The 26,065-nt window shown below is 45.4% G+C and overlaps 1 protein-coding gene across 3 annotated transcripts in view; it reads right to left on the bottom strand.

The window, feature by feature from the left end:
• Nucleotides 1–22,523, bottom strand: part of LOC139564477 (glutamate receptor ionotropic, kainate 5-like) — a 257,557-nt gene extending 235,034 nt beyond the window's left edge. For 2 of the 3 annotated variants that reach the window (XM_071384031.1, XM_071384032.1), the window contains exon 1: nucleotides 20,508–22,522. The gene's annotated coding sequence lies outside the window, so the exon portion shown is untranslated. Of the gene's footprint in view, nucleotides 1–20,507 lie in introns of all 3 variants that reach the window. The other variant, XM_071384030.1, reaches the window with a different exon arrangement.
• Nucleotides 22,524–26,065: the final 3,542 nt, after the last annotated feature.

Raw genomic sequence — 26,065 nt, 5'->3', positions numbered from 1 at the left:
CCGAGCGCAAGGTCTCACAAGGAATAACACTGTGCCTCAGTGGAAGCAAACATTCTTAAAGGCTTTTCATTATAACCATTGAAATGACCACAAGGAGTACATCCTTGGGTTTGTAGCTTTGTGGCCATGTGAGTGCATAAAGCCATAGGCCATTTCAATCCTTGTTTCATTAAGAAAGAACAGTAGTTTAGCATGAGGATTGGTGGTCAGCATGAGATCTGACTGAGTGATTCCTGAAGGGAAGAGGAGGAGGAGAGACGTGGAGGAGAGGAGAAGTGAAGCTGTGAGGTGAAACTGTGAATAATGATGGAGAAAGATGATGTCTCTGGACCACATGATGAGTACAGCTATTAGCCGCAGTCTGTCATCTACTCAGGTAACAGCAGAGGTCTACTATTACTTTCAGTTCAAAATCTCATTTTTTGCAGTCTGAAATCAACCTCTCAGCCCTTCCTTAGTATATTCTTCTATATCCGCTCTCTTCAATACAGATCTGATGGGACTTGGTAGGTCTGTAGTCAATATGAAGATGCATGGCTTCAGTTGACTTTACAATGGTTTCACCACATTAGCTGGAGAGGTTACTTGATGCTCTAAGTAACTGATCTATTGACTGATTCCACTAAAAGCATTGCTCTGAAAAACCAGTTGGAACAAACTGAGCAGCGAAGCCACACTAGCAGACCCAACAGTGACATTGTGACATAACCTAGCCCCTGTGGTCAGAACTCAGAACACTGACTGACATGGAGCTAATGAGCAGCCAGCCAGCCGCCCGCTAACAAAACAACACGCTATTATACCCACAATGCCCTTCACCAGCCCGCTCTCTCCTCTCAGGGCCAGGACCTCAAATAGCCAACTGGACCCTTATGAAGACCAGTATGGAACCAAATAATAAACTGCCATTAATGTCTGTTTTTTTGTTTCTAATATACAAATTCCATTACAATAAACGCTGTTTAATCTTGGGGTGATTTGGACATTCTTGGAATTTTTTCAATTAGACTTGGATGTTCTTTAGTCCTCCTCCCAAAGTGAACCCTTTCAACATGACTCTCTCACCACATTAGATGACTACCCATTCTCTCCTCCTATAACTGAAATTAGACTCATGAACCTCTCTATGTCTTTACCCAAGTGATCCCAGTGACCAGCCATTTCCAATCCATCCAGAGATAATGGAACTCTCTGGGCTGCAACCATTGATGCTACTACTGTAGGCCTGTATGCCACGGTAACATGGTCTTCCCACCAAACCTATTATCTCAGACTAGGACTGTGTCACCTGAGCACTAAACCGTGTTTAATATTATTCTAAAACCAGATTAAACTGATTAGATACTGATCTGTTCTATGAATTATAATAGAGAGAACCACTGCCTACAGTCCTTTAAAAACCTATTATACTACTGCAAGTCTGAAGGACACACTACAGTGTTACTCTTTAACAGCATAACAACCCCTTTTACACAGACACAGACACACACATGAGACAGAGACAGTCATAGACACACAAGAACACACAGGCACACACACACACACCCAAAGACCATCCGCTGTCTAATTTTAATGACTACATTGACAGAGAAGGCTATTAGCAGCCTTCACTTTACTTTACGGTGGACGGACCACACAACCCAGTCAGGAGGGAGCAGCATGTCACCGGGTGGTCCACCCTAATGCCCGTCCCCCAATTCCCCCCTCCCTCTAGTCCACATATGTCAGAGTCAAGGCCCGCGGGCCACATCCGGCCCGCAAGAAGGTTTTTTACGGCCCCTGGGATGATCTTGATTTATTATTAGAACCGGCCCGCAGACCGCAGCAAGCCGGCAGCCCGCAGATCTTTTACACGCACCAATACTACATTTCCCACAATGCAACGGTGACGCACCGAGCAGTAGGCTGCTTCATTTCAATATTTATTGGCACAGCAGTCGTCAGCATCACAGTAAAATTAACTTTCAGATACCCATCAAAAATGGCAAAACGGAAGGTGGACACTGAGAACCGGGGGTTTCAAACAAGGTGGGAGTCGGAGTATATGTTCACGGAGGTAGCTGGAAAACCTGTGTGTCTTCTGTGTGGAGAAAGTGTGGCGGTACTGAAAGAGTATAATCTGAGACGACATTATGAAACGAAACACGCGGACAAAAACAAGAATATGGACATGGAACAAAGGCTACAAAAGGCAGAGGAATTAAAACGAGGCCTCAAATCTCGACAGGCTCTGTTCAAAAAAGCCAAATCACAAGGCCAGGCTGCTGTCAAGGCCAGTTTTATTTTGGCAGAAGAGATCGCTAAATCAGCCCGGCCATTTACGGAGGGGGATTTCATCAAAAACTGCATGATTAAAGTTTGTGACGAAGTTTGCCCAGAAAAAAGGCAACTCTTTTTAAATGTGAGTCTGAGCAGAAACACCATTGCCGAGAGAGTAGACCAGTTGTCCATCAATCTAAAAGAGCAGCTTGTGAAAAAGGGAAAAGATTTCATTGCATATTCCTTGGCTGTGGATGAGAGCACCGACATTTCTGACATTGCCCAGTTGTCAATTTTCATCCGCGGAGTGGACTCCAGCCTAAGCGTGACAGAGGAGTTTTTGGCTTTACGTCCTATGCATGGCACAACTACGGGGCATGATTTGTATGAAGAGGTGTCAAGATGTGTAAATGAGATGGAGCTGCCTTGGGAAAAACTCGTGGGTTTGACAACCGACGGAGCACCTGCGATGTGTGGACACAGGAGCGGACTGGTGGCGAAGATACGGGAAAAGATGCAAGAGGAAAACGCGACAGGTGAGCTGACAGCTTATCATTGTATCATACACCAGGAAGCGTTGTGCGGTAAAGCCTTGAAAATGGAGCATGTAATGAGCATCATCACGCGCACAGTTAACTTTATCAGAGCCAAAGGTTTGAATCACCGCCAGTTCAAGGCATTTCTGACGGAGTTAGAAACGGAGCATGGTGATTTGCCTTATCACACAGAGGTGCGATGGCTAAGCCAGGGAAAGGTGCTTCAAAGATGTTTCGAGCTTCGTGAGGAGATTTGTCTGTTCTTGGACAGCAAAGGGAAAGACACAACACAACTCCGAGACGAAATGTTTCTGTGTGAAATGGCTTTTCTGTGTGACATTACGAGTCATCTGAATGCAATGAACTTGCAGCTGCAGGGTCGGGATCATGTCATCTCTGATATGTACAGTACAGTGAAGGCATTTAAAACCAAACTGACTCTGTGGGAGACGCAGATGCGGAAAGAAAATTTGAGCCACTTTCCCAGCTGCCAGACCATGAAAGAGAAGCTCTCTACCAGTGCGTTCCCGAGCGCACAGTTGGCTGATAAAATAGGTATGCTTGCCGCTGACTTTCGACGCCGATTTGCTGACTTTGAAGCACAAAAAAGCAGGTTGGAACTGCTCGGTAACCCATTTGCTGTTGACGTGGAAAGCTCACCACCAAACCTCCAAATGGAGTTGATTGACCTCCAATGCAATGATGCACTGAGGGCAAAATATGCGGCAGTGGGTGCTGCGGAGTTCGCCCGTTTCCTCCCCGACACAATGCCCCAGCTGCGCATCCAGGCTGCTCAAACGTTGTCTATGTTTGGCAGCACATACCTGTGTGAACAACTGTTTTCTTTGATGAACCTGAACAAAACATCACACAGAAGTCGACTTACTGCTGAACACCTCCACTCAATTCTGAGGATTTCCTCAGCTCAGAGCCTTACCCCGAACATTGATGAACTTGTGGAAAAGATGGGACACCACCAAGTATCACCCTCAACCTCAAACAAGTGAACATTACTGTGCAATCACATATTTAGAGTTTTTACTCAGTTCAAGTTTAAAAGTTAAAGTTTAATATTTGTTTTCACTGCATGTTACTTCTCCTTAAACAAAGTGTTGTTTTTGATTAATAGATTTTTGCACTTTATTTTATTGTATTTCAATCCAATTATATTTTAAAAATATTTCAGTTGAGTGGATGATAGAAAATTGCTATTATTGTTTTTTTCTTTGAAGTAAATTTAGCCCACTTTTGCTAAAATAGAAAATATAGGCTACTGATGGTGCCTTGAATACCGGTTTCTTTCATTTAATGTTCATGTTATGGGGATTTTTATATAAAGGAAATTTGTCTTTTGTGTCTGTTGAAAATTAAAGATTACTGACAGAGCCATAAGAAAATATTGCTTTATTTATCTGATCATATTGGAATATATTTGTTAGGTTTTCAGTAGGTTCAATTAGGTTCACTAGACTATATGCGTCATTTAAAAAATTTTCAATGAACATTCGAACAGTCCGGCCCACGGCTTGTAGCTAAATTTTTTATTTGGCCCTCCGTCCATTTGACTTTGACACCCCTGCTCTAGTCTCTCCCTGAGCACGACATGCCAGCCAGGAGCTGACAGCCAGCTATACAAACATGCCCTTTCCTTCTGCTCCATTAGGCAATGAGGAGCTGGGCTTTTATATGGGCCGATGGGCTGGACGGGCTTGCATTGCGCTGGTGCCACTGGCAGACAGGAGGCAGCAGGCAGGAGGTTGGTGCTGCAGTGCAGTGCAGTACAGTACAGAGAGAGATTACACAAAGCCTAATATTAAAGGGTAGAGCAATTAGTGTCCACCTCATCAAGTCAAACTGTAGGATCTTCTGTGCTGATAGGTTTAATTCCTCTGTAGCTCTTACACTAGTTATCTCTGTACTGTGTAGCTCTTATGTCCCTTACCAGATTAGGTGATTTATTATGATCAAGCCTGGTGAAGACAGGGATCGAGACGTTGCTAGATTACATACAAACCTGGGATCATCTACAGCGTGCTTAGACTGGATGTTAAGACTTTCTTTTTATTTCATACTTCATTGTGTGTGTGCCAACTACACTGGAGCCCAGCGAATGAACAAACAACATCACCCCCTGTGAAGCTTTAATTAACTGTACAAACTAGAGAGCTGATCTTTAGATCGACTGGCTAATCATGAGTTGTATGCTGCAGGGTTTGGGTTGGTGTCCCTCATGTGAACCCTTTAACATTAGAGAAGCAGTGATTCATACAGCTGGTGGCTGGCTGATGTCTGTGGGCCTCAGCTGGAGAGGTTAGAGTAGTGCTTTTCAAACTTTTTCAGCGGGGACCCCATTTATTCAGACAGAATCTTTGGGGACCCCATTTATTCAGACAGAATCTTTGGGGACCCCATTTATTCAGACAGAATGTCTGGGGACCCCATTTATTCAGACAGAATCTTTGGGGACCCCATTTATTCAGACAGAATGTCTGGGGACCCCATTTATTCAGACAGAATTTCTGGGGACCCCATTTTTTCAGACCCCACTGCAGTTCACCCGTGGAGATTCAGTGTAGAACATTGAAATAAGAGGAGTAGAGAGTGGAGATTCAGTGTAGAACATTGAAATAAGAGGAGTAGAGAGTGGAGATTCAGTGTAGAACATTGAGATAAGAGGAGTAGAGAGTGGAGATTCAGTGTAGAACATTGAGATAAGAGGAGTAGAGAGTGGAGATTCAGTGTAGAACATTGAGATAAGAGGAGTAGAGAGTGGAGATTCAGTGTAGAACATTGAAATAAGAGGAGTAGAGAGTGGAGATTCAGTGTAGAACATTGAGATAAGAGGAGTAGAGAGTGGAGATTCAGTGTAGAACATTGAGATAAGAGGAGTAGAGAGTGGAGATTCAGTGTAGAACATTGAAATAAGAGGAGTAGAGAGTGGAGATTCAGTGTAGAACATTGAGATAAGAGGAGTAGAGAGTAGAGATTCAGTGTAGAACATTGAGATAAGAGGAGTGGAGAGTGGAGATTCAGTGTAGAACATTGAAATAAGAGGAGTAGAGAGTGGAGATTCAGTGTAGAACATTGAAATAAGAGGAGTAGAGAGTGGAGATTCAGTGTAGAACATTGAGATAAGAGGAGTAGAGAGTGGAGATTCAGTGTAGAACATTGAGATAAGAGGAGTAGAGAGTGGAGATTCAGTGTAGAACATTGAGATAAGAGGAGTAGAGAGTGGAGATTCAGTGTAGAACATTGAAATAAGAGGAGTAGAGAGTGGAGATTCAGTGTAGAACATTGAGATAAGAGGAGTAGAGAGTGGAGATTCAGTGTAGAACATTGAAATAAGAGGAGTAGAGAGTGGAGATTCAGTGTAGAACATTGAAATAAGACGAGTAGAGATTCAGTGTAGAACATTGAGATAAGAGGAGTGGAGAGTGGAGATTCAGTGTAGAACATTGAGATAAGAGGAGTAGAGAGTGGAGATTCAGTGTAGAACATTGAAATAAGAGGAGTAGAGAGTGGAGATTCAGTGTAGAACATTGAGATAAGAGGAGTAGAGAGTGGAGATTCAGTGTAGAACATTTAAATAAGAGGAGTAGAGAGTGGAGATTCAGTGTAGAACATTGAAATAAGAGGAGTAGAGAGTGGAGATTCAGTGTAGAACATTGAGATAAGAGGAGTGGAGAGTGGAGATTCAGTGTAGAACATTGAAATAAGAGGAGTAGAGAGTGGAGATTCAGTGTAGAACATTGAGATAAGAGGAGTAGAGAGTGGAGATTCAGTGTAGAACATTGAAATAAGAGGAGTAGAGAGTGGAGATTCAGTGTAGAACATTGAAATAAGACGAGTAGAGATTCAGTGTAGAACATTGAGATAAGAGGAGTGGAGAGTGGAGATTCAGTGTAGTACATTGAGATAAGAGGAGTAGAGAGTGGAGATTCAGTGTAGAACATTGAAATAAGAGGAGTAGAGAGTGGAGATTCAGTGTAGAACATTGAGATAAGAGGAGTGGAGAGTGGAGATTCAGTGTAGAACATTGAGATAAGAGGAGTAGAGAGTGGAGATTCAGTGTAGAACATTGAGATAAGAGGAGTAGAGAGTGGAGATTCAGTGTAGAACATTGAGATAAGAGGAGTAGAGAGTGGAGATTCAGTGTAGAACATTGAGATAAGAGGAGTGGAGAGTGGAGATTTCTCCAAGAGAAAGGCTTAGGTAAGGCTATATCATATTCATCCTACATCTGAAAGTGAAAAGAATGTGTTTTATTCTAACCACTTGACCAGACCAAACCTGGGGCCACGGTTATAAACTCTAATACTACTACTACGTTCACCACCACACCAGACCTGGGGCCCTGGTTATAAACTCTAATACTACTACTACTATCACCACCACACCAAACCTGGGGCCCTGGTTATAAACTCTAATACTACTACTACTATCACCACCACACCAGACCTGGGGCCCTGGTTATAAACTCTAATACTACTACTACGTTCACCACCACACCAAACCTGGGGCCCTGGTTATAAACTCTAATACTACTACTACTATCACCACCACACCAAACCTGGGGCCCTGGTTATAAACTCTAATACTACTACTATCACCACCACACCAAACCTGGGGCCCTGGTTATAAACTCTAATACTACTACTACTATCACCACCACACCAGACCTGGGGCCCTGGTTATAAACTCTAATACTACTACTACTATCACCACCACACCAGACCTGGGGCCCTGGTTATAAACTCTAATACTACAACTACTATCACCACCACACCAAACCTGGGGCCCTGGTAATAAACTCTAATACTACTACTACGTTCACCACCACACCAAACCTGGGGCCACGTTTATAAACTCTAATACTACAACTACTATCACCACCACACCAAACCTGGGGCCCTGGTTATAAACTGTAATACTACTACTACTACTACACCACACCAAACCTGGGGCCCTGGTTATAAACTCTAATACTACTACTACTATCACCACCACACCAAACCTGGGGCCCTGGTTATAAACTCTAATACTACTACTATCACCACCACACCAAACCTGGGGCCCTGGTTATAAACTCTAATACTACTACTATCACCACCACACCAAACCTGGGGCCCTGGTTATAAACTCTAATACTACTACTATCACCACCACACCAAACATGGGGCCCTGGTTATAAACTCTAATACTACTACTACGTTCACCACCACACCAAACCTGGGGCCCTGGTTATAAACTCTAATACTACTACTACTATCACCACCACACCAAACCTGGGGCCCTGGTTATAAACTCTAATACTACTACTATCACCACCACACCAGAACTGGGGCCCTGGTTATAAACTCTAATACTACTACTACGTTCACCACCACACCAAACCTGGGGCCACGGTTATAAACTCTAATACTACAACTACTATCACCACCACACCAAACCTGGGGCCCTGGTTATAAACTCTAATACTACTACTACTATCACCACCACACCAGACCTGGGGCCCTGGTTATAAACTCTAATACTACTACTACTATCACCACCACACCAGAACTGGGGCCCTGGTTATAAACTCTAATACTACAACTACTATCACCACCACACCAAACCTGGGGCCACGGTTATAAACTCTAATACTACTACTACTATCACCACCACCACACCAAACCTGGGGCCCTGGTTATAAACTCTAATACTACAACTACTATCACCACCACACCAGACCTGGGGCCACGGTTATAAACTCTAATACTACTACTACTATCACCACCACCACACCAAACTTGGGGCCCTGGTTATAAACTCTAATACTACAACTACTATCACCACCACACCAAACCTGGGGCCACGGTTATAAACTCTAATACTACTACTACGTTCACCACCACACCAGACCTGGGGCCCTGGTTATAAACTCTAATACTACTACTACTATCACCACCACACCAAACCTGGGGCCCTGGTTATAAACTCTAATACTACTACTACTATCACCACCACACCAGACCTGGGGCCCTGGTTATAAACTCTAATACTACTACTACGTTCACCACCACACCAAACCTGGGGCCCTGGTTATAAACTCTAATACTACTACTACTATCACCACCACACCAAACCTGGGGCCCTGGTTATAAACTCTAATACTACTACTATCACCACCACACCAAACCTGGGGCCCTGGTTATAAACTCTAATACTACTACTACTATCACCACCACACCAAACCTGGGGCCCTGGTTATAAACTCTAATACTACTACTACTATCACCACCACACCAAACCTGGGGCCCTGGTTATAAACTCTAATACTACTACTACTATCACCACCACACCAAACCTGGGGCCCTGGTTATAAACTCTAATACTACTACTACTATCACCACCACACCAAACCTGGGGCCCTGGTTATAAACTCTAATACTACTACTACTATCACCACCACACCAAACCTGGGGCCCTGGTTATAAACTCTAATACTACTACTACGTTCACCACCACACCAGACCTGGGGCCCTGGTTATAAACTCTAATACTACTACTACTATCACCACCACACCAAACCTGGGGCCCTGGTTATAAACTCTAATACTACTACTATCACCACCACACCAGACCTGGGGCCCTGGTTATAAACTCTAATACTACTACTATCACCACCACCACACCAAACCTGGGGCCCTGGTTATAAACTCTAATACTACTACAACTATCACCACCACACCAAACCTGGGGCCCTGGTTATAAACTCTAATACTACTACTATCACCACCACACCAAACCTGGGGCCCTGGTTATAAACTCTAATACTACTACTATCACCACCACACCAAACCTGGGGCCCTGGTTATAAACTCTAATACTACTACAACTATCACCACCACACCAAACCTGGGGCCCTGGTTATAAACTCTAATACTACTACTATCACCACCACACCAAACCTGGGGCCCTGGTTATAAACTCTAATACTACTACTATCACCACCACACCAAACCTGGGGCCCTGGTTATAAACTCTAATACTACTACTATCACCACCACACCAAACCTGGGGCCCTGGTTATAAACTCTAATACTACTACTACTATCACCACCACACCAAACCTGGGGCCCTGGTTATAAACTCTAATACTACTACTACGTTCACCACCACAGCAGACCTGGGGCCCTGGTTATAAACTCTAATACTACTACTATCACCACCACACCAGACCTGGGGCCCTGGTTATAAACTGTAATACTACTACTACTATCACCACCACACCAGACCTGGGGCCCTGGTTATAAACTGTAATACTACAACTACGTTCACCACCAGACATGCCTGTCAACTATGTTAGAAGGATCAGTTAATGCTACAGCATCCATCCAATCTAAAATAAAAGCATTGATCCCATAATGGATCCAAAAGAATGAAGCCTTGCTCTTAACTACATGTCACTGTATACCTGCCAAACCACGTGACAACGTCGTTACAGTACTTAACACTGTTAGAAGTGAGAGGTACAAGGGTACATGGTTACATGTCAGTTGTTATGACAGCATTGTGTAGGCATTACACAGTGCATTCAGAAAGTATTCAGACCCATTGACTTTTTCCACATTTTGTTACGTTACAGCCTTATTCTAAAATGGATTAAATAAAAAAAATCCAAATCAATCTACACACATTATCCCTTATTGACAATGTGAAAACAGGTTTTTAGACATTTTTTCAAATTTATTAAAACCTATATATACAGTGGCTTGCGAAAGTATTCACCCCCGTTGGCATTTTTCCTGTTTTGTTGCCTTAGAACCTGGAAATAAAATAGATTTTTGGGGCGTTTGTTTCATTTGATTTACACAACATGCCTACCACCTTGAAGATGCTAATTATTTTTTATTGTGTAACAAACAAGAAATAAGACAAAAAAACAGAAAACTTGAGTGTGCATAACTATTCACCCCCCCCCCCCCCCAACCCATTTGCAGGAATTACAGCTGCAAGTCTCTTGGGGTATGTCTCTAAAAGCTTGGCACATCTAGCCACTGGGATATTTGTCCATTCTTCAAGGTAAAACTGCTCCAGCTCCTTCAAGTCGGATGGGTTCCGCTGGTGTACAGCAATCTTTAAGTCATTCCACAGATTTTCAATTGGATTGAGGTCTGGGCTTTGACTAGGCAATTCTAAGACATTTAAATGTTTCCCCTTAAACCACTCGAGTGTTGCTTTAGCAGTATGCTTAGGGTCATTGTCCTGCTGGAAGGTGAACCTCCATCCCAGTCTCAAATCTCTGGAAGACTGAAACAGTTTTCCCTCAATAATTTCCCTGTATTTAGCGCCATCCATCATCCCTTCAATTCTGATCAGTTTCCCAGTCCCTGCCGATGAAAAACATCCCCACAGCATCATGCTGCCACCACCATGCTTCACTGTGGGGATGGTGTTCTTGGGGTGATGAGAGGTGTTTGGGTTTTGCGCCAGACATAGCATTTTCCTTGATGGCCAAAAAGCTAAATTTTTGTCTCATCTGACCAGAGCACCTTCTTCCATATGTTTGGGGAGTCTCCCATATGCCTTTTGGTGAACACCAAAGGTGTTTGCTTATTTTTTTCTTTAAGCAATGGCTTTTTTATTGCCACTCTTCTGTAAAGCCCAGGTCTGTGAAGTGTACGGCTTAAAGTGGTCCTATGGTCAGATACTCCAATCTCCGCTGTGGAGCTTTGCAGCTCCTTCAGGGTTATCTTTGGTCTCCTTGTTGCCTCTCTGATTAATGCCCTTCTTGCCTGGTCCGTGAGTTTTGGTGCGCAGCCTTCTCTTGGCAGGTTTGTTGTGGTACCATATTCCTTACATTTTTTAATAATGGATTTAATGGTGCTCCGTGGGATGTTCAAAGTTTCTGATATGTTTTTATAACTCAACCCTGATCTGTACTTCTCCACAACTTTGTCCCTGACCTGTTTGGAGAGCTCCTTGGTCTTCATGGTGCCGCTTGCTTGGTGGTGCCCCTTGCTTAGTGGTGTTGCAGACTCTGGGGCCTTTCAGAACAGTATGTATACTGAGATCATGTGACACTTACATTGCACACAGGTGGACAATATTTAACTAATTATGTGACTTCTGAAGGTAATTGGTTGCACCAGATCTTATTTAGGGGCTTCATAGCAAAGGGGGTGAATACATATGCACGCACCACTTTTCATTTTTTTTTAAACAAGTTATTTTTTTCATTTCACTTCACCAATTTGGAATATTTTGTGTATGTCCGTTACATGAAATCCAAATAAAAATCCATTTAAATTAGAGGTTGTAATGCAACAAAATAGGAAAAACACCAAGGGGGATGAATATTTTGCAAGGCACTGTATATACCTTATTTACATAAGGTTTCAGACCCTTTGCTATGAGACTCGAAATTCAGCTCAGGTGCATCCTGTTTCCATTGATCATCCATGAGATATTTCTACAACGGGATTGGAGTTCGCCTGTGGTAAATTCAATTGATTGGACATGATTTGGAAAGGCACACACCTGTCTACATAAGGTCCCACAGTTGACAGTGCATATCAGAGCAAACACCAAGTCATGAGGTTGAAGGAATTGTTCATAGAGCTCTGAGACAGGATTGTGTCGAGGCACAGATCTGGGGAAGGGTACCAAAAAATGTGTGCAGCATTGAAGGTCCCCAAGAAGACAGTGGCCTCCATCATTCTTAAATGGAAGAAGTTTGGAACCACTAATACTCTTCCTAGTGCTGGCCACCCAGCCAAACTGAGCAATCGGGGGAGACGGGCCTTGGTCAGGGAGGTGACTCTGACAGAGCTCCAGAATTCCTCTGTGGAGATGGGAGAAGCTTCCAGAAGGACAACCATCTCTGCAGCACTCCACCAATCAGGCCTTTATGGTAGAGTGGCCAGACGGAAGCCACTCCTCAGTGAAAGGCACATGACAGCTCGCTTGGAGTTTCCCAAAAGGCACCTAAAGGACTCTCAGACCATGAGAAACAAGATTCTCTGGTCTGATGGAACCAAGATTGAACTCTTTGGTCTGAATTCCAAGCATCATGTCTGGAGGAAACCTGGCACCATCCCTACTGTGAAGCATGGTGGTGGCAGCATCAGGCTGTGGGGATGTTTTTCAGTGGCAGGGACTGGGAGACTAGTCAGGATCGAGGAAAAGATGAACGAAGCAAAGTACAGCAAGATCCTTCATGAAAACCTGCTCCAGAGCGCTCAGGACCTCAGACTGGGTCGAAGGTTCACCTTCCAACAGGACAATGACTCTAACCACATAGCCAAGTCAACACAAGAGTGGCTTCGGGACAAGTCTCTGAATGTCCTTGCGTGGCCCAGCCAGAGCCCGGACTTGAACCTGATTGAACATCTCTGGAGAGACCTGAAAATAATTTTACGGTGACGATCCCCATCGAATCTGACAGAGTTTGAGAGGATCTGCAGAGAAGAATGGGAGAAACACCCCAAATACAGGTGTGCCAAACTGGTGTGTCATACCCAAGAATACTCAAGGCTGTAATCACTGCCAAAGACGCTTCAACAAAGTACTGAGCAAAGGGTCTGAATACTTATGTAAATGTTTATTTTTTATATGCTAACATTTCTAAAAACCTGTTTTTGCTTTGTCATTATTGGGTATTGTGTGTAGATTAATGAGGGGGGGAACAATTGAATCAATTTTAGAATAAGGCTGTAACGTAACAAAATGTGGAAATGTAAATGTTAATTTTTAATTTTTTATATGCTAACATTTCTAAAAACCAGTTTTTGCTTTGTCATTATGGGGTATTGTGTGTAGATTAATGAGGGGGGGAACAATTGAATCAATTTTAGAATAAGGCTGTAACGTAACAAAATGTGGAAACATTCAAAGGGTCTGAATTCTTTCCGAATACACTGTAGGAGCTCACTCCTCCTGTCCTCTCCAGCCTATTCTGGAGCAGAGAGGAAAGCAGTGTTATGTTATCTCTGTGCTTCTGCAGTAATGGTATTATTTAGTCATCTTAATTCTCCTGGGCTGACCAACAGTGTGAACAATGCAGGGGCTTACTAAGCCCATCAGAATCCAAGATGGCGTAGCAGTCGGACGTGTATTTGTCTTGTCTTGTCCCGTGTAAATAGTCTTCGTATTTTTCGTATACATTTCGTATATATTTTAATTTCACTTTCCATCTAGGAACTGAATATACATTCCTACATTCCGCCTCACCCAATGTGGTACGGACCTGCTATTTTTTATACTTTAGAACCGTAACCCCAATCAGAAGCTAGCCAGATAACTAGCTACTAGCTAGTAGTCAGTTAGCCACTGCTGCGGTCTTCACCCTTAACTCGGACACAGCCAGCTTCAATACCGGGCCAATACCTGCCAGTCTGCAAGCGCGATATCAACCCAGAGCATATAGGACTGCTTTTTCTCTACCACATCACCGGATTCCTGACGCAAGCTCTGGACAATTACACCGTATCATCACAGCTAGCTAGCTGCAACCGAGTGGCTACTACTGGCTAACACCTCTGTCCCGAAGCAAGCACCAGTTAGCCTTGAGCTAGCCTCGAGCTAGGCCCATCTGCCGGCTAGCCGAAGAGGTCTACCAGCGAATTCTTGGGCTACAATACCTCTTTTGACAATTGGACTGGACCTTTTTTGCCGACACAGAGCCCTGCCAATCCATCACAACTGGTCTAAATCAGCTACAAGCTAATTTAGCCATTTTTTTGCCGCTGCTAGTAGCTTTTACCTTCTGCACAGACACCAGCCCTGTTATTAGCCTGGATATTACTCACCAATTTACCAGCATCGGACTGTCTCTCAACAACAACGCCGGATTCCTGCCGTAATCCCTGAGCCACTACTTCTGATCCTCACAGCTAGCTTGCAGCTAGCGCAGCTAGCGCAGCTAGCGCCACTGCCACGAAGCTAGCACCAGTTAGCAAACACAATTCTACAATTCACAACCTCTCTTTCGCCATCCGGGTTGGATTCTCTGTCGACACGACCACGTCTGAGCAGACCCCCTCCGTCTGAGCAGACCACCCCCCGGGCTACTAACTTTAAACGCCGCGTGCTAGCTTAGTGGAGGCCTCCCTGCTCCATCTACGGCTGCCCCCTGGACACTATGATCACTTGGCTACATAGCTGATGCATGCTTGACTGTCCATTAATTCACGGTACTCCATTCTGTTTATTTGTGTTTTATCTGTCGGCTCTGTGCTTTAACTCAGGATCTGTGTGTAGTTAATCCGACCCTCTCTGCCTAGTCGTCGCCATTTTTACCTGTTGTTGCTGTGTTAGACTAGCACCCTGTTATTGCTGCTGTTATCTTACCTGTTGTTTTAGCTAGCTCTCCCAATCAAGACCTGCAATCACTTTATGCCTTACTGTATGTCTCTGCCAAATATCAATATGCCTTGTATACTGTTGTTCAGGCTAGTTATCATAATTATCATTGTTTTGGTTTGCAATGGACCCCGTAGTTCCACTCTCCGTACCTCTGATACCCCCTTCGTCCCACCTCCCACACATGCGGTGACCTCACCCATTGAGACCAGCATGTCCAGAGATACAACCTCTCTTATCATCACCCAGTGCCTGGGCTTGCCTCCGCTGTACCCGTGCCCCACCATACCCCTGTCTGCACATTATGCCCAGAATCTATTCTACCACGGCCATAAATCTGCTCCTTTTATTCCTTGTCTCCAACGCTCTAGGCGACCAGTTTTGATAGCCTTTAGCCGCACCCTCATCCTACTACTCCTCTGTTCCTCGGGTGACGTGGAGGTTAACCCAGGCCCTGCATGTCCCCAGGCACCCTCATTTGTTGACTTCTGTGATCGAAAAAGCCTTGGCCTCATGCATGTCAACATCAGAAGCCTCCTCCCTAAGTTTGTCTTACTCACCGCTTTAGCACACTCTGCCAACCCTGATGTCCTTGCCGTGTCTGAATCCTGGCTTAGGAAGGCCACCAAAAATTCTGAGATTTCCATACCCAACTATAACACTTTCCGTCAAGATAGAACTGCCAAAGGGCAATCTACTGCAATCTACTGCAGAGATAGCCTGCAAAGTTCTGTCATACTTTCCAGGTCTATGCCCAAACAGTTCGAACTTCTAATTTTAAAAATTAATCTCTCCAGAAATAAGTCTCTCACTGTTGCCGCCTGCTACCGACCCCCCTCAGCTCCCAGCTGTGCCCTGGACACCATCTGTGAATTGATCGCCCCCCATCTAGCTTCAGAGTTTGTTCTGTTAGGTGACCTAAACTGGGATATGCTTAACACCCCGGCAGTCCTACAATCTAAGCTAGATGCCCTCAATCTCACACAAATCATCAAGGAACCTACCAGGTACAACCCTAAATCCGTCAGCATGGGCACCCTAATAGACATTATCCTGACCAACCTGCCCTCCAAATACACCGCTGCTGTCTTCAATCAAGATCTCAGCGATCACTGCCTCGTTGCCTGTATCCGCTGCGGGTCCGCGGTCAAACGACCACCCCTCATCACTATCAAACGCTCCCTAAAACACTTCTGCGAGCAGGCCTTTCTAATCGACCTGGCCCGGGTACCCTGGATGGATATTGACCTCATCCCGTCAGTTGAGGATGCCTGGTCATTCTTTAAAAGTTACTTCCTCACCATATTAGACAAGCATGCTCCGTTCAAAAAATGCAGAACTAAGAACAGATATAGCCCTTGGTTCACTCCAGACCTGACTGCCCTCGACCAGCACAAAAACATCCTGTGGCGAACTGCAATAGCATCGAAGAGCCCACGCGATATGCAACTGTTCAGGGAAGTCAGGAACCAATACACGCAGTCAGTCAGGAAAGCAAAGGCCAGCTTTTTCAAGCAGAAATTTGCATCCTGTAGCTCAAACTCCAAAAAGTTCTGGGATACTGTAAAGTCCATGGAGAACAAGAGCACCTCCTCCCAGCTGCCCACTCCACTGAGGCTAGGTAACACGGTCACCACCGATAAATCCGTGATGATCGAAGACTTCAACAAGCATTTCTCAATGGCTGGCCATGCCTTCCTCCTGGCGACTCCAACCTTGGCCAACAGCCCCCCCCCCCCCCCCCCCCCCCGCTGCTACTCGCCCAAGCCTCCCCAGCTTCTCCTTTACCCAAATCCAGATAGCAGATGTTCTGAAAGAGCTGGAAAACCTGGACCCATACAAATCAACTGGGCTTGACAATCTGGACCCCCTATTTCTGAAACTGTCCGCCGCCATTGTCGCACCCCCTATTACCAGCCTGTTCAACCTCTCCTTCGTATCATCTGAGATCCCCAAGGATTGGAAAGCTGCCGCGGTCATCCCCCTCTTCAAAGGGGGAGACACCCTGGACCCAAACTGTTACAGACCTATATCCATCCTGCCCTGCCTATCTAAGGTCTTCGAAAGCCAAGTCAACAAACAGATCCCTGACCATCTCGAATCCCACCGTACCTTCTCCGCTGTGCAATCCGGTTTCCGAGCCGGTCACGGGTGCACTTCAGCCACGCTCAAGGTACTAAATGATATCATAACCGGCATCGATAAAAGACAGTACTGTGCTGCCGTCTTCATCGACCTGGCAAAGGCTTTCGACTCTGTCAATCACCATATTCTTATCGGCAGACTCAGTAGCCTCGGTTTTTCTAATGACTGCCTTGCCTGGTTCACCAACTACTTTGCAGACAGAGTTCAGTGCGTCAAATCGGAAGGCATGCTGTCCGGTCCTCTGGCAGTCTCTATGGGGGTACCACAGGGTTCAATTCTCGGGCCGACTCTTTTCTCTGTATATATCAATGATGTTGCTCTTGCTGCGGGCGATTCCCTGATCCACCTCTACGCAGACGACACCATTCTGTATACTTCTGGCCCTTCTTTGGACACTGTGATAACCAACCTCCAAACGAGCTTCAATGCCATTCAACACTCCTTCCGTGGCCTCCAACTGCTCTTAAACGCTAGTAAAACCAAATGCATGCTCTTCAACCGTTCGCTGCCTGCACCCGCACGCCCGACTAGCATCACCACCCTGGACGGTTCTGACCTAGAATATGTGGACATCTATAAGTACCTAGGTGTCTGGCTAGACTGCAAACTCCCCTTCCAGACTCATATCACGCATCTCCAATCCAAAATCAGATCTAGTGTCGGCTTTCTATTTCGCAACAGAGCCTCCTTCACTCACGCCGCCAAACTCACCCTAGTGAAACTGACTATCCTACCGATCCTCGACTTCGGCGATGTCATCTACAAAATGGCTTCCAATACTCTACTCAGCAAACTGGATGCAGTTTATCACAGTGCCATCCGTTTTGTTACTAAAGCACCTTATTCGACCCACCACTGCGACCTGTATGCCCTAGTCGGCTGGCCCTCGCTACATGTTCGCCGTCAGACCCACTGGCTCCAGGTCATCTACAAGGCTATGCTAGGTAAAGTACCGCCTTATCTCAGTTCACTGGTCACGATGGCTACACCCACCCGTAGCACGCGCTCTAGCAGGTGTATCTCACTGATCATCCCTAAAGCCAAAACCTCATTTGGACGCCTTTCCTTCCAGTTCTCTGCTGCCTGCGACTGGAACGAATTGCAAAAATCTCTGAAGTTGGAGACTTTTATCTCCCTCAACAACTTTAAACATCTGCTATCCGAGCAGCTAACCGGTATATAGCCCACCCAATTTACCTACCTCACCCTCCCCATACTGCTTTTATTTCCTTTTCTGCTTTTTTTGCACACCAGTATCTCTACTTGCACATGATCATCTGATGATTTACCACTCCAGTGTTAATCTGCTAAATTGTAATTATCTGATTTACAGTAATCCCTCGTTTATCGCGGGGGTTACGTTCCGAAAATGACCCGCGATAAGTGAAATCCGCGAAATAGAAAACTTTTTTTTTTTTTTACAATTAGCAACTATTACATGTATACAAATACAGTGACTCACGTGTAGGCCGTTTCGTCGACATTATGGGTTTAGGAGATGTTCGAAATTACAAGATAATTTGGCCAACTTAATGTAAATTTGCCAAGCTGTTTTATGTACGTACACATAACTGCACGAGACGACAAAATGATAGCACAATTCGTAGCATGTTTTGATACAAGAAGCGGGAGTGAGTTTTTAGCGAATCAGAATGCAGAGCACAATGCACCAAAAAAAAAAAAAAAATGCATTATGAAAATCCGCGAAATAGCGAATCCGCGATAAGTGAACCGCGAAGTGGCGAGGGATCACTGTATTGCCTACCTCCTCATGCCTTTTGCACACATTGTATATAGATTCTCTTTTTTTCTTTTTTTCTACCATGTTATTGACTTGTTTATTGTTTACTCCATGTGTAACTCTGTGTTGTTGTCTGTTCACACTGCTATGCTTTATCTTGGCCAGGTCGCAGTTGCAAATGAGAACTTGTTCTCAACTAGCCTACCTGGTTAAATAAAGGTGAAATAAAAAATAAATAAAAAAAAGAGTGGTCGCACGGAGCAGAGGTGTTTTCCTGCTCCACAGGCCCTACAGGCTCCTCTATCCCTCCCCCTCGTTCCTTCTGCATCCCTCCATCTATTTATCCATCCTCCCTCTCTCCCTCTCTTTTTCTGCCTATTCCTCTGCCCCTTTCTCTCTTCCTCTCTCCCTCATCCTTTCTCACTCTCTACCACCCCTTATTCCCGCCCCTCTCTCCCTGTCTGTCTCTCTCCCCTCCATCCCTCCCTCACTCCATCATCTCTCTCCCTACCTCTCCCTCCCTCCCTTCTCCTCTCTCAGTGGCGGGAGAGAGTTGTGCGTGTAATGGCGTTATTCACAGTTCATTGGTCTGTTTGAAGGGACTATCTTGATTGAGCGTTTCCCAGTGCAGGGCAGGGCAGGGTGGATGGGGGACTGTATAAAGATGTGTTGGGAGACTGTGGAGATGGATGGGCTATGGGAACATGGACATACAGTAGGGGGCTGCCATGTTTGTCAATCCTATAATCTAAAGACAATATTGTAAACTGGAAACAATGGCACACAGAGGGAAACTGACACTATGCACACTTGGAAGCATGCAGGAGAGATTTTAGCTCTTTGAGAGGCTCAGTCTGTTGGAAATATTGAAACAGTAGGCTAGCACAATGAGGGAAATTGATAGTAAACTGGACACTGGAAAGCAAGTGGATAAGCCTCAGTGCTAGCCAGACAGAGAAAAACAGAATCTGACATGCTCTCTCTCTCTCTCCTCTCTCTCCCTCTCTCCACATTCTGGTTGTCATCTTTCTCTCTCTCTAATAAATGATGCACTGACAAAGAACCCAAAACTGCTCTGAGAAGCAAAAATACACATCACTAATTAGTCCAAATGAACCCCAGGCAGACTTACAGTAGGACGCACACACATATAAAACCAGTTCCTACTCTCACACCACTCTGATTCTGCTACATTCTGCTACACCTCTCTCTCTCTCACACACACACACACACACACACACACACACACACACACACACACACACACACACACACACACACACACACACACACACACAGAGAAAGTGACTCCAGCTGAGGCAGCAAAGGCAACCAGAGTCGCATCGCTTTGAAGGCAGAGTAAAACCAACGCTGCAGAAAAGGCACGGAGCATGACATTAACTAAGCACGGACAGACTATTCACACAAGTACATATAAACAGTCACACACAACACAGAGAAAGAAGAGTCCTACTTACAGAATGAGTCAGACAATATCAGAAGCGGTGTACCATATATGTGTGTAGTAGCCAGTCAGCACAGCCCTCGACAGGCATGGAGATGGAATCCACTGGTGGGGGGGGGGGGGGCGACTTGTGGGGCTGTCACAGCGTTCCGGATTGTCTCCGTGTAGGGGTGGGGGGCTGAGAGAGAGAGGACAAGATGGAAGATTCCGGTACTTGGACTGTGATAGCTAGGCGACAATATTCCTTTTGGAGGTGAGGAGAAAAAGCAACAAATGAGGATAGAAAAAATCTTCAGACACCCTCAACAAAAGTAGAGAGTAAAAGACAGAAGGAGAAAAAGAAAGGGTATTGTGCTGTCTTCTTCCCTTTCTTTATCTCTCTCCCTCTCTTCAGTAGAGCTATAGACGTGGAAGGAGCCTCTTAGTCAAATAAAACACGAGGGTTGAAAAATTTGTCTGTTTCAATCCAAAAGGGCCCCCTGCTTCCCTTTCTCTCTCTCCTTCCCTCTGGGCTGGCAGAAGGCCTCGACGGCTCCGAGTACCGCTGTCTAAATCCAATCCCTCTCCCAGAAGAAGAGGGGGAAACAGAAGAGAAAATGACGAGCAGAGGGAGAGGATTTCAGACACCTGCGCTCTATCCCTCTCCTTTCCACTGTCTACTTTTCTCTTTCCTTCCCTCTCTCTCTCACTCTTGCTGTCACTACCTCTATCTAACCTGTCCTTCCCTTCTAGCAGCAGTCCCCCTACCTGTTTGTTTGTTTCTGTCTAGTCTTGCCAGTGGAAGCTGAGGCTGAGGGGGATGCAGTCAGATCCTCTAATTGCTGCGTCGCTCGCTCTCAGTCCCCGTCAGGAAAACAGGCAGCACCAAACCCAACACAGAACTGACTGTTTCTCTCTTCTCTACCCCTATCTTTCTCTCACACACACAGTCTGTAATGACAATGACGACTGTCTGTTTGTAATGCTTGTTTATAATGCATCCCAGTTTACTGTCTGTCTGTCTGTTTAAGAGCCATCCAGTTCCGGTCCAGGGGTGTACAGCGGGACCTTTCACCCTCCTCTAGTGCTCAGCTACCCCCCGGTCAGAATTCTGCCTCTTTCTCTGCCCATCGTGCAACCAACCAACCAGCCAACCAACCAATCAGCTTCCAGCGGATCTAAGAGACAGACAGACTAAATTAGGCTGAGGCAGGAAGTCTCTAGAAGGATTCTGACAAATCTCAGTTAATTATCTCGCTTTCTCTCTCTCTCTCTCTCTACCTGTTTCCCTATCTCCTTCTCTTCTCTGTTCTCTCTCTCCTTCCTCGTTATCTATTCAGGGCAGTTTGTTCCTCTTTTCTCTCTGTCAACAAGGGAGGATCAGGAAGAATGGACTTGTTTCATAATATATTCCTCCTCACTGGATGAAGAGGTGGGGGGAAAGGAGGAAAACCAGAAAAAGGGAAAAGTGGAGGGGAAATTGTTCCTTTAAAAAATAAGCCCCCAAACAAATCAGAAGGCGGGATTCCCAAGGGGGGACTGTCAATTACTTGGTTCTGCTGAGGAACCGGTCCGGAACAGACGCAGAATTTTGAAGTGAACAGAGTAAAGTCCCATAATCTAGACAGGATGTACAGCCGATAAATCCACCCATGTACCACAATCCCATGTAGTTTTCTGGAGGAGAGTCACAGTTGAGTATTTCCTTCCAGGGAGACACGTCCCCCGAAGTTCAAGGTCCTCTACAAGCTGTTGCACTGGCATCAACAGCCCAAACCTCTAGGTTTCATTAAATCCCAATGGATACGGTTGTAATCAGAAGAGTGCATTGTACACGTCTCCTCTCACTGGAACAATTGCAGCACTGGTGGTTGTGCTCCTGGTGGGGGGGTCACTCTGCAGGGGTAGAGAGGTGGTCAGTATTGGGGTGCTGGATGCTAGCAGTTTGTCTTTATTCCCCATGGTGGGAACTGTGACTCCTGACTGACAAGGAAAGGATTCAGAAAGGTAGAGGTAATTCCACTAGGTTTCAGCCCTGTAGGAGAGAGAGAAAGGCAGAGAGAGGGAGAGAGAAAGAGAGAGCATGTGAGACTTGGTGACATTTGTGTCATTCTGGCTTATCACGCACGTCATTCTCCTCCTCGTCCGACTCAACTCTGCCTGTCTTCCTCCTGTCTAGTCTGTCCTTGTCACTCTTCCACTGACTTTCCCTTCCGTTCCCCTCTTCACCTCTTCCCTTCATTCCCTTCCCTCATCGCTCTCTCTGCAGCTCAATCTCCCCCCTAAATGGTCTCGCCACTGTCTCCTCTACTATAGCCTTTCATTCCCTTACATCTATCACAGTCTCCTCTCTCCTTTTATCCCTGCTATCTTTCACGGTCCCTCGATATCTATCTGTCCATCTTTCTATACAGTATCTGAGATGAGCTGTACTTTGAAGAGCAGAGAGACAGAGAGAGCGAGAGAGCGAGAGAGCGAGAGAGAGAGAGAGAGAGAGAGAGAGAGAGAGAGAGAGAGAGAGAGAGAGAGAGAGAGAGAGAAAGAGAGAGAGAGAATGACTGGCATGTTAAAACCACCTCTCTCCTCTCTCCACATATATAGCCAGGTTAAAACCACCTGTCTCCTCTCACCACATATACAGCCAGGTTAAAACCACTAACCATATACAGACATGTTTATATTTTAGTCATTTAGCAGGTGCTCTAATCTAGAGCAAATTATAGTTAGTGTATTCATTTTAAAATAGCTAGGTGAGACAACCTTATCTCAGTTATTGTATGTGCATTTTTCCTACATACAGCCAAGATAAAGCCACTGTCTCTCCTTATACAATCCAGGATCAACCCTGGCTCTGCCCCATTCCTACCTAGCTTGCTTGCCAAATCTGCTACAGCTTTAGCGAACAATACCAAACATGCCAATGCATGACAATGACAAAGCAGTTGGCTGAAGCAGAACCGATCTGGCTTCCAGGCTAAGTCTTACCGGTTCAACCCAGATATTCAACTCTTTTGCCAGTTACTTTCACCTATTTTGTGGTCCGAGTCATCTTTGTATTCACATTGCTATGTTTAAAAAGGAACCAATAACTTTTTCCAACATTCACTCAATGCACTCTGTGTTTTTACAAAGTGCAGGACAAGCCATTCTTTCAGAATGTGTTATTAGACAGCTACTTACATTTTGGAAGCTAATAGATTGCATTTATTAAAGATGAGACATAATAATTGTAATCAGACCGTACTATTAACATGTACATATTATTTGTAACAGAATAAATACCAGAAGAATAACTGCAGATTAAATAATGCTGTAATTGAAAATTCTACACCCAATGTAGACTACTGCCCCTTTAAGAGCTATAATTGATTCTGCACCCTATGGTGTGATTGTTACCAAATATGTTGGTGTCTTCTCACCAGTGAGGGCTGCTGAGGGAGGACGGCTCATAATGATGGCTGAAACAGAGTGAATGGAATGGCATCAAGCACATGGAAACAATGTGTTTGATGTATTTGATACCATTTCACTTATTCCGCTCCAGCCACTACCATGAGCCCATCCTCCCCAACTAAGGTGCCACCAACCTCCTGTGCTTCTCACACTACTCAAACACTACAATGGAATAAACAGCTTGTGAAGTTCTCTTAGCCTATAGATCACATATTACAAACTAATCATCAGAACTAAAAACTTCACACATTTTGGAATTTCTGTGCATCCTTGACAATCGCTAGTCAATAGGCCATAACCAAAAACAGCATTCATTTTCTGCGAACCTGCACATCATCATCGTCTCTCTATTGTGGCACCAGTGTGAGGGTTTATAACAGGGGAAACGCTGTTGCAGTAGTCTAGTGTGAGGGTTTATAACAGGGGAAACGCTGTTGCAGTAGTCTAGTGTGAGGGTTTATAACAGGGGAAACGCTGTTGCAGTAGTCTAGTGTGAGGGGTTATGACAGGGGAAACGCTGTTGCAGTAGTCTAGTGTGAGGGTTTATAACAGGGGAAACGCTGTTGCAGTAGTCTAGTGTGAGGGTTTATAACAGGGGAAACGCTGTTGCAGTAGTCTAGTGTGAGGGGTTATGGCAGGGGAAACGCTGTTGCAGTAGTCTAGTGTGAGGGTTTATGACAGGGGAAACGCTGTTGCAGTAGTCTAGTGTGAGGGGTTATGACAGGGGAAACGCTGTTGCAGTAGTCTAGTGTGAGGGGTTATGACAGGGGAAACGCTGTTGCAGTAGTCTAGTGTGAGGGGTTATGACAGGGGAAACGCTGTTGCAGTAGTCTAGTGTGAGGGGTTATGACAGGGGAAACGCTGTTGCAGTAGTCTAGTGTGAGCAGTTTATGACAGGGGAAACGCTGTTGCAGTAGTCTAGTGTGAGCGGTTTATGACAGGGGAAACGCTGTTGCAGTAGTCTAGTGTGAGGGGTTATGACAGGGGAAACGCTGTTGCAGTAGTCTAGTGTGAGGGGTTATGACAGGGGAAACGCTGTTGCAGTAGTCTAGTGTGAGGGGTTATGACAGGGGAAACGCTGTTGCAGTAGTCTAGTGTGAGGGGTTATGACAGGGGAAACGCTGTTGCAGTAGTCTAGTGTGAGGGGTTATGACAGGGGAAACGCTGTTGCAGTAGTCTAGTGTGAGGGTTATGACAGGGGAAACGCTGTTGCAGTAGTCTAGTGTGAGGGGTTATGACAGGGGAAACGCTGTTGCAGTAGTCTAGTGTGAGCGGTTTATGACAGGGGAAACGCTGTTGCAGTAGTCTAGTGTGAGGGGTTATGACAGGGGAAACGCTGTTGCAGTAGTCTAGTGTGAGGGGTTATGACAGGGGAAACGCTGTTGCAGTAGTCTAGTGTGAGGGGTTATGACAGGGGAAACGCTGTTGCAGTAGTCTAGTGTGAGGGGTTATGACAGAGGAAACGCTGTTGCAGTAGTCTAGTGTGAGGGTTTATTACAGGGGAAACGCTGTTGCAGTAGTCTAGTGTGAGGGGTTATGACAGGGGAAACAGTGTTGCAGTAGTCTAGTGTGAGGGGTTATGACAGGGGAAACGCTGTTGCAGTAGTCTAGTGTGAGGGGTCATGACAGGGGAAACGCTGTTGCAGTAGTCTAGTGTGAGGGGTTATGACAGAGGAAACGCTGTTGCAGTAGTCTAGTGTGAGGGTTTGTTACAGGGGGAACGCTGTTGCAGTAGTCTAGTGTGAGGGGTTATGACAGGGGAAACGCTGTTGCAGTAGTCTAGTGTGAGGGGTTATGACAGGGGAAACGCTGTTGCAGTAGTCTAGTGTGAGGGGTTATGACAGGGGAAACGCTGTTGCAGTAGTCTAGTGTGAGGGGTTATGGCAGGGGAAACGCTGTTTTCAGTAGTCTAGTGTGAGGGGTTATGACAGGGGAAACGCTGTTGCAGTAGTCTAGTGTGAGGGGTTATGACAGGGGAAACGCTGTTGCAGTAGTCTAGTGTGAGGGGTTATGACAGGGGAAACGCTGTTGCAGTAGTCTAGTGTGAGGGGTTATGGCAGGGGAAACGCTGTTTTCAGTAGTCTAGTGTGAGGGGTTATGACAGGGGAAACGCTGTTGCAGTAGTCTAGTGTGAGGGGT

Source organism: Salvelinus alpinus, chromosome 35 (genome assembly GCF_045679555.1).
Source record: "Salvelinus alpinus chromosome 35, SLU_Salpinus.1, whole genome shotgun sequence".
In the NCBI taxonomy this organism is placed as follows: domain Eukaryota; kingdom Metazoa; phylum Chordata; class Actinopteri; order Salmoniformes; family Salmonidae; genus Salvelinus; species Salvelinus alpinus.
Note: the sequence above shows the minus strand (reverse complement) of the source record. Positions and strands in the feature narration are given on the sequence as shown.